Source organism: Mustela nivalis (genome assembly GCF_964662115.1).
Source record: "Mustela nivalis genome assembly, chromosome: 3".
Lineage (NCBI taxonomy): Eukaryota > Metazoa > Chordata > Mammalia > Carnivora > Mustelidae > Mustela > Mustela nivalis.
Window position 1 is genome coordinate 37,568,939 of NC_139022.1, and position 18,862 is coordinate 37,587,800.

Below are 18,862 nucleotides of genomic sequence, written 5' to 3' on the forward strand. Positions count from 1 at the left end.
TATACATACACACACACATATATACACACACACATAACAATGAACAACAAAAATGAATAAGCTCATAAATACAGAGAACAAACTTGCTTGAGGGAAATGTGTTGGGAAATAGATGAAATAGATGAAGGAAATTAAAACTTTTAGTTACAAAACAAGTCATGGGGATAAGAAGTACAGCACAGGAGATGTAATCAATAATATTGTAGTAACTTGATTGACAGTGACTATACTTAGTGTTGTGAGTATTTTGTAATGTATATAATTGTAGAATCACTATGTTGTGCATTGAAACTAGTATTTATCAACTATACATCAGTGAAAAATAAAATTTAGAAAAAGAATTAAATTGGGTGAAACTGGGGGGCACTGGTCAATAATAATGGCCAAAAAAAGGTGCTATAACTTCTGTTTTTGTTAATCTAGCAGTAACTGATCATTTAGCTTCCCCAGATCAAATGATTATTTGAAAACTCCTAAAAATGGGGGCTTTGTGTTACTCTTCTAAGTAACTGGTTCATTCTGTTTCCAAGTCTGATCATATTATAATTTCTACAGCAAAGAAAGAGCACTGATGCCCCAACTAAAATTAGTTATTATAAATGGAATAAGATATGGTCTTTAATACAAGTACTAGAAGCAAACATTTTATAATTCTTAAAAATATTATAATATTTTTAATTTTAAAAAATACTAGGTAAGATTTATACTATGGTCATACACATGGTCCAATACATCCATAAGAAAAACTAAACCTCAAAGGCATGTGTGATGCAATCATGTATATACTTGTCCAGCAGCTATTTGTAAAACACAGGGTATAGGAAAATTTTTTTTTAAATTCTTCTTGCATATTATTTAAATTGCAGGCCTGACTTTCTAAACAGACTAACTGCTGCTTAGATGTGCAGGTCTTCTTTACACAGTAAGTCCACTGTTTGCAAGGCTTTTAGAAATGCACGATTTGCCACTAAACTAGCTCTAATAAAATGTTCCCTGCAGCTCTGTTTATCAGCAGGACATTCTACATCTTCCCAAAACACACAACCAAGCATTCATGCATATGCACACAGAAACATCTGCATACTTCCCATTCAGGGTTTACATTTTTTAGAAGACACACCAAGTTGGAGTTACAGGACGGTTGGAACCAACTATTAATTAGATTTTAATTAGGAATACCATCATCCTTATTAAGCAATGATATTCTTGATGTTTATTTTCTGTCCCACTGTTTCATAGAGATGATCGTGATGCTGTTAATCTCTAAATCTTACCATGTGCTGAAGCTCTTTTAAGTATTTTCACAGGCAGTGTATCATTTACTCCTTTCAGAAGCTCTATGCAGTTGCTATTTTACAGAAGAGGAAACTGCAGTATTCTAATGTTAAATACCATATAAATGTAAACAGGTTCTGTTTAATTCCATTACAACCTGAATTTTGTTTTGTTCTCCTTTACTTTGTTTTATCTCAATACTAAAAATACTCTGACATATTTTTATATTCTATTCAACCTCTCTGATTCCATTTTTATTTATTTATTATTTTTTACTTAAGTTACATAGTTTTTAAATACTGAGAAACCTACGAAGACTAGCCTCAGAAAGTTGCTTTGGGAAGAGCACTGGGGTGGGGGCTGAATAAAGCCATGAATGAGGATTTAAACATCCTTCAAACCGCATCAGATAAAGTGCTTAAAGTGTTTCCGAACACAATATGTCCAAACCAAATGTAATGAAAATAGACAAATTCTAGGTGAATCTACAACATGCTTTACATAAATACAAATATGTTAAACAGCTGAATATATCAGGCTGAACCAAACACCAGAAAGCACATTGGAAGAAACAGTCTTGTTTAGGGAAGTGAATGGATTGGGTATTACTGTGGGGGGAAAAAAAAAAAAGTTCACTTAAAAACATTTTTTAATGTTGACTAAGTAGCTAGGATTTCTAAGGATTTTGAGGAGAATAAAGCCAGTACATTTTCTCCCACTGTGAACATTATAGTATTAATGACCTTGTATCAAAATTAAAAAGTCAACCTCAGATGGAAAATAAATCACATATTTAAATTATTAAATGAAAGTAGGAAGACAGTGTCTACATGTTGCTGGAACATGATGTTTAGACCATCAACAAGCCTGAGGTCCTCAGGCTGAGTGTAGTTAAATGATGAAGCAATAAACTGTTGAACCCGGCTATCGCCACACATTTTAGGTTCCAAAATGCCAAATGCCATGTACTTGCTTCTTCATCAAGAACACAGGTAAAGGTAACATCCTTGTAAATGCTTTCAAGAAACAGATTCAAAGGTTATGAAGGTTATGAAGTTATGAAACTTCATGACACAAAAGGTACTAAAAGGCCTTATATAAAAATGCCTCCTGAGGAAGAACTGGGGGTTGATGTGAACAGCTTCAGCATGAGAGAAGGTAGAGGGAAGATAAAAAAGAGGCCAGGGAGATAGAGAAACAGAATTCTGCTCCTGATGTTGCAAGGTGCAGTAGGGAGGGATATCAATGAGGGACCCATGTGCAGTTGTCTTGCCCTGGGGCACAGAAAAAAATTGATGTGAGGGACAACCACACTTTAAAGGGAATCCACTTATTCACTGTACATTCCCACATGTGGGGGTACTGCTAGATCTGTCCCCATGGTCAGAGCCACTTTTCTGAAACCACAGACAAAGCAGAATCTAGGTGCTCTACCTAGTGAGCCCTGGGCCCCTAGTCATCTCTAGCTCCAGCTGTCCCAGAGCCCTCATGTGGCCCACACCCCCAATTTGTGCCCAATCTAACTCCAGTCACCTTTCCAGGTCCTTAGGAGATCTGGAAACACAGCTCCTTAGGAAACAGGTGGCCACTGCCCAATCCAGTGCCAGCTGTCTTACCACAGCATCCACTGAATGGAGTAACCCAGCCTGCATCCACTCCAGCTCCAACTACCTTGCCAGCATGGTCCAGGCATGGAGTGACCGGACCCATACCTGCGTCAGTCATCCTGCCAAGAGGCCTCTTACTTGTACATCCCATCGGGCATGTGCTTCAGCTACCCCTCTAGGGTAGCCCCAATGTGGAGTGTCCCAGGACTTCCAGCCCATGCTGGCTTGAGCCATAGCTGTCCAGGTAGGGAATGCTATGTGAGAAGCATCACACCCATTGCCTACTTCAGCTCCAGACTTCCGGCCAGCATGGCGCTGGTGGAACTTACCATGGAGATGCCTCACTAGAGTCCCCTACAGCACCAGCAACCTGCCAGGGTGGCTGCAACGCAGAGCTACCCAGGACCCAGACGCTGCACCTGTTCTAACTAGGCACCCGAAGCAACCAGGTACATGCAATCTATATGGTGAACATTCCTACACAAAGCTGGCCCTTCAAGACAGGGGAGTAGTAATTTCACAGAAAAGCGTAACTTAAAGGAGTTCATCACCACCAAACCAGCCTTGCAACAAACATTAAAGAGACTTTGTGGAAAATAAAATGTTAAAAGTAGAAGAAAATTATGAAAAGAAAGAATTTCACTGATAAAAGCAAACATGCTATAAATGTAGTATAAAGGTTAAAGTCAATAATAGTAAAACCAAGTATATCTAGAAAAAAATCATTAAGGGATACACAAAATAAAATGATATAAAATATGGCATTAAATGCATAAATATGGAGGGGGATATTAAAAGTATAGTACTTTTAGAATTTGTTCATACTTAAGTGACCATTAACTTAATACACACACACACACACACACACACACACACACGGTTATACACATAGCATTTTATATATGAACTCATGGTAACCACAAATCAAAAATCTATGACACATTCACAAAAGGTAAAGATAAAGAGTCCTAACCATGATACTAAACAAAGTCATTATATCACAAGGGAAGTGAGAAGAGAAGAAAAGAACAGAGAAGAACTACAGGAACAACCAGAAAAAAAATTAAGAAAACGGTAATAATTAGGTATATATGTGTCAATGATCACTTTAATGTAAATGGAATAAGTGCTCCAATCAAAAGACACAGAGTAGCTAAATAGATAAAAACAAAAACAGAACAACAATCAAGAACCAACTATAGCTTTCCACAAGAGACTAACTTCAGAACTAAAGACATATACAGTCTGAGAGTGAAGGTATGGAAAAATATATCCCATCTAAAAGGAAGAAGAAGAAAAAGGCTGAGTTAACAATAGACTTTAAAACTAAAACTGTTAACAAGAGACAAAGAGTACTAGGTAATAATAAAATAATGAATCCAACAAGATGATATAACAATTGTAAATATCTGTGCACTCAACACAGAAGGATCTAAATATATAAAGTAAATATTAACAGTTAATAAAAGAAGAAATTGACAGTAATGCAAAATAGTAGGGACTTTAAACACCCCATTTATATAATGGATAAATCATCTAGATAAAAAATCAGTAAGTAAACAATGGCACTGAATTACACATTCGACCAGATAGACTAAAAAGGTATATACAAAACATTCCACCCTAATACACATCCTTTTCAAGTTCCTGTGGACTATTCTACAAGATACATCACATTTTAAATTATTGAAATCATAAAGCATATTCTCTTGCCACAAGGGTATGAAAATAAAAATCAGTTTTAAGAAAAAGCAATAAACAAAACAAACAAATGGAGGCAAAACAGACAAACAAATGTTTGTCTTCCTTGGCCCAAAACAAATGGTCCACGGAATAAATCAAATTGGAAATTAAAAATTTCTAGAGACCAACTGAAAATGGAAACACAAAGTTTCCAAGTCTTTGGAATGTGGCGAAAGCAATTCTAAATGGAAAATTTATAGTGATATAAACCTACCTCAAAAATAAGGAAAAAATCTCAAAAATTATATAATATAATCTTTAACTAAAGGAACTAGTTAAAAAAAAAAGAACAATATCCAAAGTTGGGAGAAGGAAGGAAATAATAAAGATCATAAAATGTATTAAAGAAACAATGGGAAAGATCAATAAAACTAAGACCTGGTTCTTTGAAAATATAAACAAAATTGATAAATCTTCAGCCAGAGTTATCAAAATAAAAAGAGAACTCAAATAAAATTAGAAATAAACTAGTTAAATGGCACCAGGAAATACAAATGTTTTAAGAGACTCTTGCAAAAAATTATGTATCAAAAAACTGCAAAACCTATCCTTCCCAAACTATTCCAAAAATCTAAGAGTTTTCCAATTTTCTATTATGAGCCACCATTATCCTAAAATCAAAATCAGACCAAAAAAAAGGTGAAAATTACAGAATATCCCTGATGAACATAGATATAAAAATCCTTTACAAAATATTAGCAAACCAAATCCAACAAAACCTTAAGATGATCATCCACCATCATCAACTGGGATTTCTTCCAGGGATGCATGGATGCTTCAGTATCTACAAATAAATCAACATATACATCACATTAACAAATAAAAAAAATTATCTGATTATCTCAAAGGATGCAAAATAGGCATTTGACAAAATTAACATCCTTTCATAATTTAAAAATTTCAACAAAGTGGGATTAGAGGGAACATAATTCAACATAACAAAGGCCGCATGTGAAAAACCCGCATCTAACATTGTATTCAATGGTGAAAATTTAGAAGCTTTTTAAGTTCAGGAACAAGGAATAATGTCAGATCTTACTACTTTTATTCAACATAGTGCTAGAAATCCTAGACGCAGCAATCAGACAAGAAACAAAAAGTGTTTTAACTCATAAAGAAGTTATACTGTGACTCTTCATAGATGACATAGTACATACAGAAAACCCTAAAGACTCCATCCAAAAAAAAAAAAATCAAGAAAAAAAACGAACAAATTCAGTAAGGTTGCAGGAAACAAACCAATATACAGCATGTTACATTTTTATAACATAACTGAAAACAAAGTAGCAAAAAGAATAATTAAGAAACAGTCCTATTTAAAATTGCATCATAAAGAACAAAAGACCTAGGAATAAATTTAACCAAAGAGATGAAAGACCTGTACCCTGAAAATGATAAGATCTGGAAGAAACAAGTCAAAGATTACACAAATAAATGGAAAAACATACTATACTCATGGATGGGAAGAATTGATATTGTTAAAATACCAAACAAGCTACAGATTTAATGCAGTCCCTAACACAATACCAATAGTATTTTTTTCACAGACCTAGAACAAAAAATCCTAAAATTTATAGAGAAAGACAAAAGAATCTGAAGAGTCAAGCAATCTTGAGGTGGTGATGCAACATGGGGGCTTAAGTGGGTAAGAGAAGAATAAATGAAACAAGATGGGATTGGGAGGGAGACAAACCATAAGTGACTTTTTTTTTTAATTAATTTTTTATTTTTTATATAAACATATATTTTTATCCCCAGGGGTACAGGTGTGTGAAACACCAGGTTTACACACTTCACAGCACTCACCAAAGCAAAGTGACTCTTAATCTCACAAAACAAACTGAGGGTTGCTGGGGGGAGGGGGGTTGGGAGAAGGGGGGTGGGGTTATGGACATTGAGGAGGGTATGTGCTTTGGTGAGTGCTGTGAAGTGTGTAAACCTGGTGATTCACAGACCTGTACCCCTGGGGATAAAAATGTATGTTTATTAAAAATTAAAAATTAAAAAAAAAAAAGGAATCTATTCCCAAATTTCAAACTGTATTATAAAGCATAGTAATCAAAACAGTATGGCACTATACAAAGTAGGTATATAGATCAATGGAACAGAATAGAGACCCAGAAATAAACCCATGCTTATAGGGTAACAATCTATAAAACAGGAGCCAGGAATATCCTATACAAAAAGATAGTATTTAATAAATAGTGATATGAGAACTGGATAGCTCCATACAGAAGAATGAAACTGGACCACTTTCTACACCATAGACAAAAATAAACTCAAGTAGATTAAAGACCTAATTCTAAGACCTAAAACTCCTAGAAGAAAATGCAAGCAGTCACCTTCTGGTCACCGGCCTTAGCAATATATTTCTAAATCTTCTTCAGGCAAAAGAAACATAAAGCAAAAAAAAAAAAACAACAACAAAACAACAAAACCTACTGAATGGAAAAAAATAATTGAAAATAATATCTCTAATAGGATGTCAATGTCATATATATATATATATATATACATATATATATATATCCTCCTACATTTCCAAAGGAAATAAAAAGAAATTTTAAAATGGGAAGAGGACTCAGATTATTGATGATTTTCCACAGAAGATTTAGAGATGGCCAAGAGACAAATGAAAAGATGCTCAATATCACTCATCATTAGAAAAATGCAAATCAAAACTACAATGTGATATCACCTCACAGCTGTCAGTGTGGCTAGTATCAAAAGACAATAAATGGTAAGTGTTGGCGAGGATGTGGAGAAAAGGGAACCCTCATGCACTGTTGGTGGAAATGTAAAACTGGAACAGCCACTGTGGAAATCATAATGGAGGTTCCTCCAAAAATTAAAAATAGAAATACCACATGACCCTGTAATTCCGCTTTTGGGTATTTACCAAAAGAAACTGAGCTTGCTAATTTAAAAATATGTACACACCTCTATGTTTCTTGCAGCATTATTTACAATAGCCACAAATGAAAGGAACCCAAGTGTCCCCTGATAGGTGAATGGATAAAGACATTGTAGTATGGAAAGGAATGCAATATTACTAATGGAATATTACTTAGTCATAGGAATAAATAAAATCTTGACATTTCCAGCATCACAGATGAACCTAGAGAGTATTATGCTAAGTGGAATAAATCAGACAGAAAAGGTCAAGTACTATTATCATCTCACTTATATGTCCAATTTAAAAAGCAAAACACACAACAAAGATAGAAACAGACTCTTAACTATAGAGAACAAAGTAGTGGGTGCCAGAAGGGAAGAAGGAAAGGATTAGGGAAATAGATAAAGCATATTAAAAGGTACAAACTTGCAGTTATAAAATAAATAATTCCTGGGCGTTTGAAGTACAGCATAGGAAATAGTCAATAATATTGTAATCATTTTGTATGGTGACAAATGGTAACTAGACTTACAGAGATCATTTCATAATAGATACACATGTTGAATTACTATATTATATACCTGAAACTAATACTGGTTATCAACTATATTTTGATTAAAAATTTAAAAATACAAATAGAAAAGGAGAAGAACTTCTGCCTATATTAAAGAGAAAGCATAACCCTAAAACTTGTCTTTTCAGACAGAAAAAGTGCTATGTCTACTCAGAGAGCTTGATACCTTAGAAGAGCTTGAAGTCTGCAGGAGCAAAGATTTAATGAGTTTTCATTCCCAATATATTCCTGGGTAAAGTGTTTACTGTAGAATTGACTCAATAAATTTATTTCAAGTATAAGATTATAATGTTATATCCACTATGCAATTTCCCTTTTTAAAATATTTAACTAGACCCTTAAAAATCCTTTACATTGACTTTCTGACTTACGCACAATACAATGGTTAGAAGAACACCTTCAATGGCAACAAGAAACAATGTGAAAAATCCAAAATGTAAGACATTTTATTAGACAACTAGTTGGGTCTCTTCAAAACTCTATAATAGTCCTAAGAAGGTTTTTTTAAAAGAAACAAAAATTATAAAAATAATAGGATATGATCAAGAGATTTTACATGAAATTGAATACGGCATAAATGTTAGATGGTATCAGGGAATTATTGGTCTGTATGATAAAGGTAGTAAGTGGTACTTAACATAAAGTCATTATTTCTTATGATCCCATGCTGAAGTACATAAGGTGAATGCTATGATTTTTTTAACTCACTATAAAATTACTTTAGCAAACAGTAGATGAAGAAAATATGCCAATGTTAACAACTGTTAAATCCAGTTTTGGATATATTGTTATTCATTATATAATTATTTTTGAATGTTTGAAAATGTTATTATAAAAAATAAAGTTATAAGAGAAAAAAGAATTATGGTGGAGTAGGAAATATTTTTTCCCAATCTACATCAATTTATGAATTGAAATGGTTTAATAGAAGTCTCAAAATTCCTAATCTAGGGAACAGTAAACACTTCCTAAAAATCCTATCACCTTTTAATTTATTTATTTATTTATTTTTAAAATTTTTTATTTTTTATAAACATATATTTTTATCCCCAGGGGTACAGGTCTGTGAATCACCAGGTTTACACACTTCACAGCACTCACCAAAGCACATACCCTCCCCAATGTCCATAATCCCACCCCCCTTCTCCCAACCCCCCTCCCCCCAGCAACCCTCAGTTTGTTTTGTGAGATTGAGAGTCACTTATGGTTTGTCTCCCTCCCAATCTGAGATTATGCTGAGTGAAATAAGTCAAGCAGGGAGAGTCAATTACCATATGATTTCCCTTATTTGTGGAGCATAACAAATAGCATGGAGGACATGGGGAGTTAGAGAGGAGAAGGGAGTTGGGGGAATTTGGAAGGGGAGGTGAACCATGAGAGACCATGGACTCTGAAAAACAATCTGAGGGTTTTGAAGGGGCGGGGAGAGGGAGGGTGGTGGTGGATTTAGAGAGGACACAGATTGCATGGAGCACTGGGGGTGGTGCAAAAATAATGAATACTGTTATGCTGAAAATAAAAAATAAATTAAAAAAAATCCTATCACCTTGATACATGAATTTCAGTTTTGATATGATACATTCTCTGATAGCATTTTTATGTATTTTGTGCATTCATTACCTTCCTCTTCAAGAAAGTCTTCTAAGAAAGAAGAAAGAGAAGAAAGAAAAAAGGAAGGGGAGAAACGGGGAGAGGACAGTAACAGAAGGAAGGAGATAATGAAAGAAAGAAGGCAGGCAGACAGGGAAGCAGGCTGGGAAGCTGGATTATACTTGCTTGGATGCAATTAAACTTTCCCATCAGGTAAAGTTTCCTTCAAGGGCTTGCTTGAGTGCTTACATAGAAATTGACTCCAAAAGACATAAGTCTCCTATGAAGGGCATATATTTTCTGAGCATAATCTATGATTTCAGAGATGGCCCAGTGGTATCTTAGTACTAAGAAATTAATCACAGCATTTATTATGATAGATTTCATGGAATTTTTTTCATTTTTTGTTTTTGTGTGTGTGTGTTTGTTTTTGTTTGTATTCTTGTGGCTGTCAGTGTTGTTGTTCAAACAGTTCAAAAGCTGTTCATCAATGGTTATTGCCTTTTAAAACTTTGTCCAAAAAGCTGGGGAAATGATGGATTAAATCAAAGAGGCAGATTTAAGTGTAAAACTTTCTGAACCTTAAATATACTATAAGATGTAGAGGTTTCCAAATTTATTTTGAAGATTTTATTTATTTATTTGACAGACAAAGATCACAAGTAGGCAGAGAGGCAGGCAGAGAGAGAGGAGGAAGTAGGCTCCCCGCTAAGTAGAGAGCCCAATGCGGGGCTCCATCTCAGGACTCTGGGATCATGACCTGAGCCAAAGGAAGAGATTTTAACCCACGGAGCCACCCAGGCACCACTCCTAATTTATTCTGGAATAAAACTTTAAAAAAAATACTATCTTGAGAAAGTTGTATTTTATGTAACATTCTGAGAAAAGCTGCTTCCAATTTTTATTCCAGCTCAGGGAGCATAAAATGAAAACCATCATAATGAGAGTCCCTCTATAAACCAGAGCCCAAGACAACCTTCATTATATAGATAAATATACTGTAGGAACTTATCTCAGGGTGCATGAATGAAAAACTAATTATTATGAAACTGGTAAGGCAGAAGTAATCAATCCAAGGATGCAGAGACTTGCTCACTGCCATAGGCAACTTGGAATTTATGCTTCTTGGCATTCTTTAATGAACCACGGAGAAAAAAATTCTTAACTGACCAACTAGGAGACTGTAGTTCCCAATTAATAAAGGACTGTCTGATCAGTTGTTAACTCCACCATACTTACGAGTTCATGCCTGAGTTAGAATGGATGCCTAGTTTTGTGTGAATGCTCTACACCATACAGTTTTGGCAAGACGTTGGTCCCAAAGATATGGGGCAGAGGTCAGGACATACTACAGTTCAGTGGGTGACAGAAATGGATACGGAGGCTGGATACTGAGATCACTGATGGAACAACAGAGAAGAGACCATAAATAGAAGAGAAGGGGTGAGACATCTTTCTCACTGTGCCAAAGAATGGAACGTGAAGGAAAGCGGGGGCATGTATTAGAAGAAAAACATCAAGTAAACCACTACTATGAAGATGGAGTGTGCTTGAGGACAGGTGAATATATAGGACCAGGGGACTGAATCCATGAAATCTGGAAAGAAAAGAAAGTAAGCTCTGAGTTGTGGCATTCTCACCACTTCTTGACCTTGTGTTGGGGTATCGGTGTTGTGCCTCAGCCTTGTTAAAAAGGACCGGCATTCTAAGTATCCTACTCCTGTGGCAGTCTTCACCGACAGTTACATGAACTGGTGTCCAAGGAGTTTAGAGCAGCAGTATTTTTTTTTAATATTTTATTTATTTACCTGACAGTCAGAGATCACAAGCAGACAGAGAGGCAGGCAGAGAGAGAGAGAGAGGGGAGCTCCCTGCAGAGCATAGAGCCTGATGTGGGGCTTGATCCCAGAACCCTGAGATTGTGACCTGAGCTGAAGGCAGAGGCTTTAACCCACTGAGGCACCCAGGCGCCCCTAGAGCAGCAGTTCTACTAGATTCACTGACATAGTGTATTCTTTTTATGCGCTGTCTTCAAATGACTCTGTCATCTCACTCCTAGCTGCTTTGTGTTATCATTCTGTATTATTAATATTGGCATCTAAGATTCTAGATATATTAGCCACTCATATGGTTTCATACTGTCAGCCTACAGGTTTCTGCTCATATTATTATCTTGTTCTCCCATCATGGTTTGTGTACTATTATTAAGCCTTTGCTCTTTGCATCCCCAGGTCCAGGGTCCTGGCTGCTCATTATATGAAGGTGAAGCTTTTGCAACTGGAAATGAGACACTTTAAATGTGCTTAACCCATTTTGATTCCTGATAGTGACACTCTATAGTACAATTTTGAGAGATTAAAAACCAGGTTGCATTATCCATTCTGGAAGTCCTAGCCTGAAGTAATTCTCAAGAGAAATGTTTCAAAGTGTTTTAAACCCCCATTTACATTCCTAGCATTTTTTTTTTTAAACTGATAGGAGACAAACGGCGCCATCTTAACTGCCCTTTTCCCATCCCTTACCTTTATTGGTTAGAAAAAATTTCCTTTGGGACGCCTGGGTGGCTCAGTGGGTTAAGCCTCTGCCTTTGGCTCAGGTCATGATCTCAGGGTCCTGGGATCCACAGCAGGCTCTCTGATCAGCAGGGAGCCTGCTTCCCCACTCTCTCTCTCTACCTGCCTCTCTGGCTACTTGTGATCTCTGTCAAATAAATAAACAAAATCTCTAAAAAGAAAAAAAAGAAAGGAAGAAAGAAAGAAAGAAAAAAATTCCTTGTACCCTTCTAGGTTCTTTGAGTGGTCTAAAAATCAAACAAACCCAAGACAGATTCACAGGGAAAAAAGACATTTTAATGACACGCACAGGGACCCTATGAAAATATGACTCAGTAAGAAGCTAAGCAACTGAGGCTTATATGCCATCTCAAGCTAAGGAATGGGACAGTACCCAGCCTTTAAATGGGAAGAGGGTAATTCACATACCATCACAAGAGCAGATGTTTGGTTATTGGTATTTCTCCTTCCAAAGATCAGGTCATTCAGGTTAAAAAGGTTTTAACTAGTTCTCTTTCTGGGTGAGGCCCACTATCTCAATTATTTTAGGTATTTTGAGGGTCAAAGTTCTTTCTTGAGTCTGGTGGGTCTTAATTTCCTCTAGTTCAAAACAGTCCATGTGGCAAAGGAGCATATTTTGGGGAGATATTCTGAATGCCTTCACCTTCAAAACTGTATTTCAAGCTTACAAAAGCATTTCTTTAATTTTCAAACAAAATGAAAAACACCCACAAAAGACAGAAAAGAATGTATAGATATAAACTCCCAATGAGTTGCTGAAGAAAGCATGTTACCCCTATATGCATTTTATTCAGAAAGTAAAAAATCTGAATTTATAAACTGAGTTCACTCAAGCTTAAACTGCATTTGAGCTTCAAAAAGCTCACAGCATTTGGTTTTGCTTATAAATAGTGCTTGACACTTTCCAAATTCAATTAGCTTGGATTCTTGCAAAGTCACATTATAAGCAAAACTTGAGTCTATAAGCCTATTTTAAAATAGCCTAAGTATATTTTAGTGTGTTAGATTATATTTTCGCTTTGTTTTTTAAATTGTTACTTCATTTCAGGGAATAGATGAGTTCTCTTTTTTTTTTTTTTTTATCATGAGTATGGCTTTATTGGGTATTTGGGGGACTGGAGGTTTTGGTTTGATGCTTTTCAGTTTTTGGACTCTTTAATGACTTCATTTCAGTAGTGAAATCAGAGAAACAATGAATTCAGCTTTTCTTGCCTTGTGTAAGCTAGAAATGCCTTGTTAAGTAGGTTTTACTTACTGTATGGCTAAAAGTTCTATGAAGAGAATTTTTTTGCTTACTTTTTTCTCTTAAAGACTCAAAAGTGTTTAAAATATAGTAAGCAAACCTGATATATATTAAAAGGCAGGATAAAAAATACCCACTGTCTGTGAAAAGTTATTTTTGAAATGTCTTTTTCCTAAATCACACTTTGTCTCTGTCTAAGAGCCTGGCTACAAGAAAAATAAATAAAACAGAGTGCAAAAAGAGGGACAATCTCCTATTTATCTTTTTTTATTATAATAATAATAATATACATTTTACAGATAAACATTTAGAAAAGAGAGATCAGCAAAAACAAAACCATCTTCTATAATCTCCTCACTCAAAGGTAACTTTTATTAGCAATTTTATGCATATCCTTACTGACTCCTCTCTATGCATATGAGATTAAAAATATAAGAATCACTTAAACAGTGCCTAGCAGTGGTAGTACTCATCCTTATTATGGTTACATTTAGTACACTCCATTGTGGGCTAGATCAACAATTCATATATTCATTTAACACATATTTGAATATCTATTGTGTTTTAGGTACTATTCTTTGAGATGAGGAAAAAGCAATAGAAAAAGCAGGTAACAATCCTTATCCTTCTGGAGTTCATATTCCAGTGCAAGGAGACATCCAGTGTGTGTGTGTGTGTGTGTATGTGTGTGTGTGTGTGTGTGTGTGTGTTCATGCATGTGTGTATGATAAATAAACAGATAAAGTAGATATAATAAACAGATAAACAGATAGTAGTCCAGTAAGTGCCATGAAGTGATAAGTGCTATGAAGAATCTAAAGCAATGTAGGAGAACAGAGAAGCAACATCTGGTGGGGAGATGTTATAATTTAAAATAAGTCAGTAGGGGAAGCACTGCTATCAAGGGAATATTTTAAAAGGCTTTAAAAAGGTTAAACACATACACACACACACACACACACACACGGCCTGGCAGAGCAATGACAATTTGAGGAACAATATAAAGTAGTACTGGATTATAACCCAAAGTATGCAATAAATCTCCATGAGTTCATACTGATATCAATAAATATTGAGTGAAGAGAGTAAGCAAGTCTCCTTAACAGAAGAGTTCCAAACGATTTATGTAAATACTGTACCCTCAAGGAGGCAGAGAATAACTCCACAAAATATAATAAAAACTAATAGCTATGTGTGCTTTTGCTGAAAATATTTTTAATGAAAAATAAATTCATTGGTAATACAGAGAAAAATAAAAAGATAAGGGAGATAATCACACATAAATTTTGGAGAAGAACATTCCAGGAATCAGGTGAATGCCAAGCATGTCTAAGAAGAGCAGGAAAGCCAGTGTGGCAGAAGCAGAATAAGGAAGAAAGGAAAGAGTAGGAGATGAAGTTGAGTATAATAATGTAGGGATTTATGGTTAATAAAGGACTTGCACTATTTCAACTGAATACAACCATTTGTCACTGCAGAGTTACTGAACAGAGGATCAGCACATCCTGATTGGTAAAGTCCAATGTTCCCCTTGTATGCTGTGTTGAGAATGGATTACGTATGTAGGGGATGGTGAGATGGCTTGAGGGAATAAATGAGGAAATTAGTAAAGAAGCTATTACAATAATCCAGGTGAGAGAAAATGAAGGCTTGAACCAGGGTGGTGGCAATACAGGTGACAGAAGTGCCTTAGGGCACATGTAAGAGAAAATGCAATTAAGAATGGCTCCAAGGCTTTGGGAGGAAAATGTTACCATTTATGTTAAGTTTAAGAGGTCCATTACACATCCAAATGTTAACAATGGGTAGGCAGTGGAAGAGAGGAGTCTGGAGTGCAGTGGAACCATCAGAGGAGAAAATGTATAGTCGACCTTACTTAATTGAAAATCAAATGGGTGAATATCGTAGGGAAAAAATAAAAAGGAGAACAAATGAGAATTAATGGAGAAGCACTAGCAAACTCCACAATTTACAGGCTGTGCCGATGAGGGAAAAAACCTGGTAAAGAGCCTGAAAACATCAGTTCATGAAGGAAGAGGGAAACCAACATATGTGGTGAACTAGAAGCCAAGAGAATAAAGTATTTCATGCATGAAGTACTAAAAAACTGTTTTCAGTGCTACAAAAGATCCCTCTCCTTCTCTTGCCCTCTGTTCCCTTCCAGGTTAGACAACTGTTAGCAACCTTGTAATCATTGGTAGGGTGACCACATGTGCAAGTTACCTGAGACAGTCCTGCTCTGCACCCAGTTCCTCAGTGTCATAATCATTTGCGCTCCCTTTTCCTTTCAAAGATGCCCAGGCTTGAAAACATATTTCATTTTCAACCAAGCTATTGATCACCTTATAAGAACTGCTTCATGAAGTGATGCGGCAGAAAACCTAATTAAAATGAAATCAAATGATAAGGGAAGGTAGAATTAGAGAAATGAAATGGGCACCTTTTGGAAAGGATTTTGCTGTCAAGTAGAGCAGAGAAACCGAATGGTAGCTGGAGATGATTATGGGATCAATAGAAGGCTTTTTTAGGTGAGTGAAATGATAGTTTTTACCAAGCAAATTGGAATTATCTGGTGAGAGAGAAAAAAAAAAGATGCAAAAGAGAAAGGAGAGATGCTGAAGTGCGAAGTTTAAAGGGGCTGTATCTGCTGCCTGAGTGGGATGCGCGACCTCAGGTAGGAACACAAAAAAATCATCGCATACTAACAAGAAGAGAAGCAAAATACACAGAGCCAAGTAAGTGAAGTTTGAAAAGTGCCAGAGTTATGCATGAAGATCCACTAACTCATTTTAGGATGTGTACCAGAGGGCTGGGACCTGTACAAGCTTTTGCTGGAATGCAAATGCTGACAGTGCCATTTTTTCTCCCCCTCCCCTTCAACCTAGCCAGTCAGATACTTGCAAGAGCCCATTTTGGTTTTTTCCATCTAGCATGGAAAAATGGACCTGTGGACCTGCCCTCGCAAACAGGTGTACCTCCAAAATGGCTCCCACCCCAGTCAGGACCTGTCTTCCCCCGGAAGACAGCTGACACTTTGTCAGCTCTGGCAGGCAGCTCCAGCTGAGATCTGCCTTCTTCAAGACAGGTTTAGCTCTGGGGAAAAGGAGGTACCTCACCCACCAGCTCACTGCAAGCTGAAGTTGAGCCTCTCAGCCAGCCATTCTAGGGACAAGTTGTGGTCACTAGTGTATGCATATCACTTGCAGTCCAGCCACAACAGGAGGGTAGACACAAGTAACAGAGGGCATGCCTGGAGCACCTGGTTCCACTAATAGGAGGAGACTGTAATATTGGTTACCACAAGATATTTTTATTCTTATTCTTATTCTTATTATTTTATGTTACTCACCATAAAGTTTTTGATGTACCGTTCCAAGACTCATTGTTTACGTGAGTGAAATAAGTCAAGCAGAAAAAGTCAATTACCATATTGTTTCACTTAGTTGTGGAACAGAAAATACTTTTTATGTAAGGCCACTCCTTTGAGAATAGAATGTGTAGTCAATTTACCTACCCCCAAAGAAACACAATGAGTCAGACAAAATGAAGAGACCAAAAACTATGTTCCAAATGAAAAAAATAAGACAATTTCCCAGAAAAAAGAGATAAAACAGACAGGCAATCTACTTGATCAAGAGTTGAAGTTAATGGTCATGAAGGTGCTCATCAGACTTGAAGGAAGAGTAGATTGACTCAGTGGGAACTTCAACAAAGAGAAAGAAAATATTAAAAAGAACCACTCAGGTATCAAGAATATAACACCTAAAATGAGTGACACCTGAGTGGCTCAGTTGGTTATAAACATGTGCCTTCTTCTCAGGTCATGATCCCAGGATCCTGGGATCCAGTCCCACATGGGGCTCCTGCTCAGCAGAGAGTCTGCTTCTCCCCCTACCCTTCCTATCTACTCATGCTCACTCTCCTTCACTCAAATAAATAATTTTTTTTTTAAAAAAGAATACAGTACCTAAAATGAAAAACACCTCATAGGGGAATCAATGACAGATTAGAGAATTCAGTAAAATGGATCATTGATCTGGAATAAGTCTAGCAGAGAGCAACTAAGCTGAACTGCAGAAAGAAAAAAGAATTTTTTAAAAACAAGCATATGCTTAACCTCTCTAGTGACATTAAGCATACTAACATTTTCAATAGAGGAATCCCAGGGGAGAGAAAGGGACAAAAACCTTATTTGAAAAAAAGAATAGCTGATATGTTCCCTAACCTGAAGAATGAAAAAAGATATGCAGGTCTAGGAAGGGCTCCAAGAAAACTGAGCTGAAGGAGGCCCACACCAAGCCAAAAAATAACGAAAATGGCAAAACTAAACATAAAGAGAGGATCTTAAAAGCAATATGAGAAAAGGAACAGTTGTGTAGTAGGTAAACATAAATCCATTTTTCTGCAAAAACTTTACAGGCCAGAAAGGAGGGTATGATATACTGAAAATGCTGAAAAGAGAAAAAGGTACATCCAAGAACACCTTAGCCAGTCATGCTATCATTCAGAAAAAAAGGAGAGCTAAAAAGTTACTCAGAGAAACAAAAGTTAAAGGGGTTCGTCACCACTAAGCCAGGCTTACAGGAAATACTAGGCACTTCTTTAAGTGAAAAAGTCTAGAATAACTAGAAGAAAGAAAATTACAAAAGGAAAAAAAAAACACTAGCAAAAAGCAAACATACACTAAAGGTAGTAGATATATCACTAATGAAGCTAGAAAGGAGTTTAAAAGACAATGGTAGTAAAATCAACTTTATCTGCAGAAACTAGTCAAGGGATACACAAAATAAAAAGAAAATATTATATCATTCATATATATGTATGTATGTGTATATATATACACATACATACACACACACACACACACAATGTGGAGGGAGGAGTAAAAATGAAGTATTTTAGAATACTTCATGAAGTACTTTTAGAATGTGTTTGAACTTAAGCTACTACTGACTTATTATAGACAGCTATATACATAGGATGTTATATATGAGCTTCAAGGTAACCAAAAACCAAAAACCTATAATAGTGCACAAAAAGTAGAGAGAGAGGAATCCAAGTATAACACTAAACGAAAGTCATCAAATCATAAGGGAAGAGAGCTAAAGGAAAAAGAAACGGAGAACTACAAACACAACTAGAAAACAATTGACAGAATGGCAATAGGTACATACCTATCAGAAATTACTTTAAATGTAAGTGGAATAAATGCTCCATTTAAAAGCATAAGGTGACTAAAAGGATTTTAAAAAATCTATATGCTGTCTACAAGAGACTCACTTCAGAACTAAAGAAGCATACAGGCTGAAAGTGAAGAGATGGAAAAAGATAGTCCATGCAAATGAAGGGAAAAATAACCCG

General features: G+C 36.0%; 2 long non-coding RNA genes across 5 annotated transcripts in view; one reads left to right on the forward strand and one right to left on the reverse strand.

The window, feature by feature from the left end:
• The window catches only part of LOC309861340, a 330,227-nt gene that overhangs the window by 245,139 nt on the left and 66,226 nt on the right, over nt 1-18,862 (forward strand). The window lies entirely within an intron of this gene.
• The window catches only part of LOC309861338, a 650,329-nt gene that overhangs the window by 16,438 nt on the left and 615,029 nt on the right, over nt 1-18,862 (reverse strand). For all 4 annotated transcript variants that reach the window (XR_014309881.1, XR_014309882.1, XR_014309883.1 and 1 more), the window contains one exon: nt 5,345-5,409. This is a non-coding gene — a long non-coding RNA (uncharacterized lncRNA). The remainder of the gene's footprint in view (nt 1-5,344; nt 5,410-18,862) is intronic.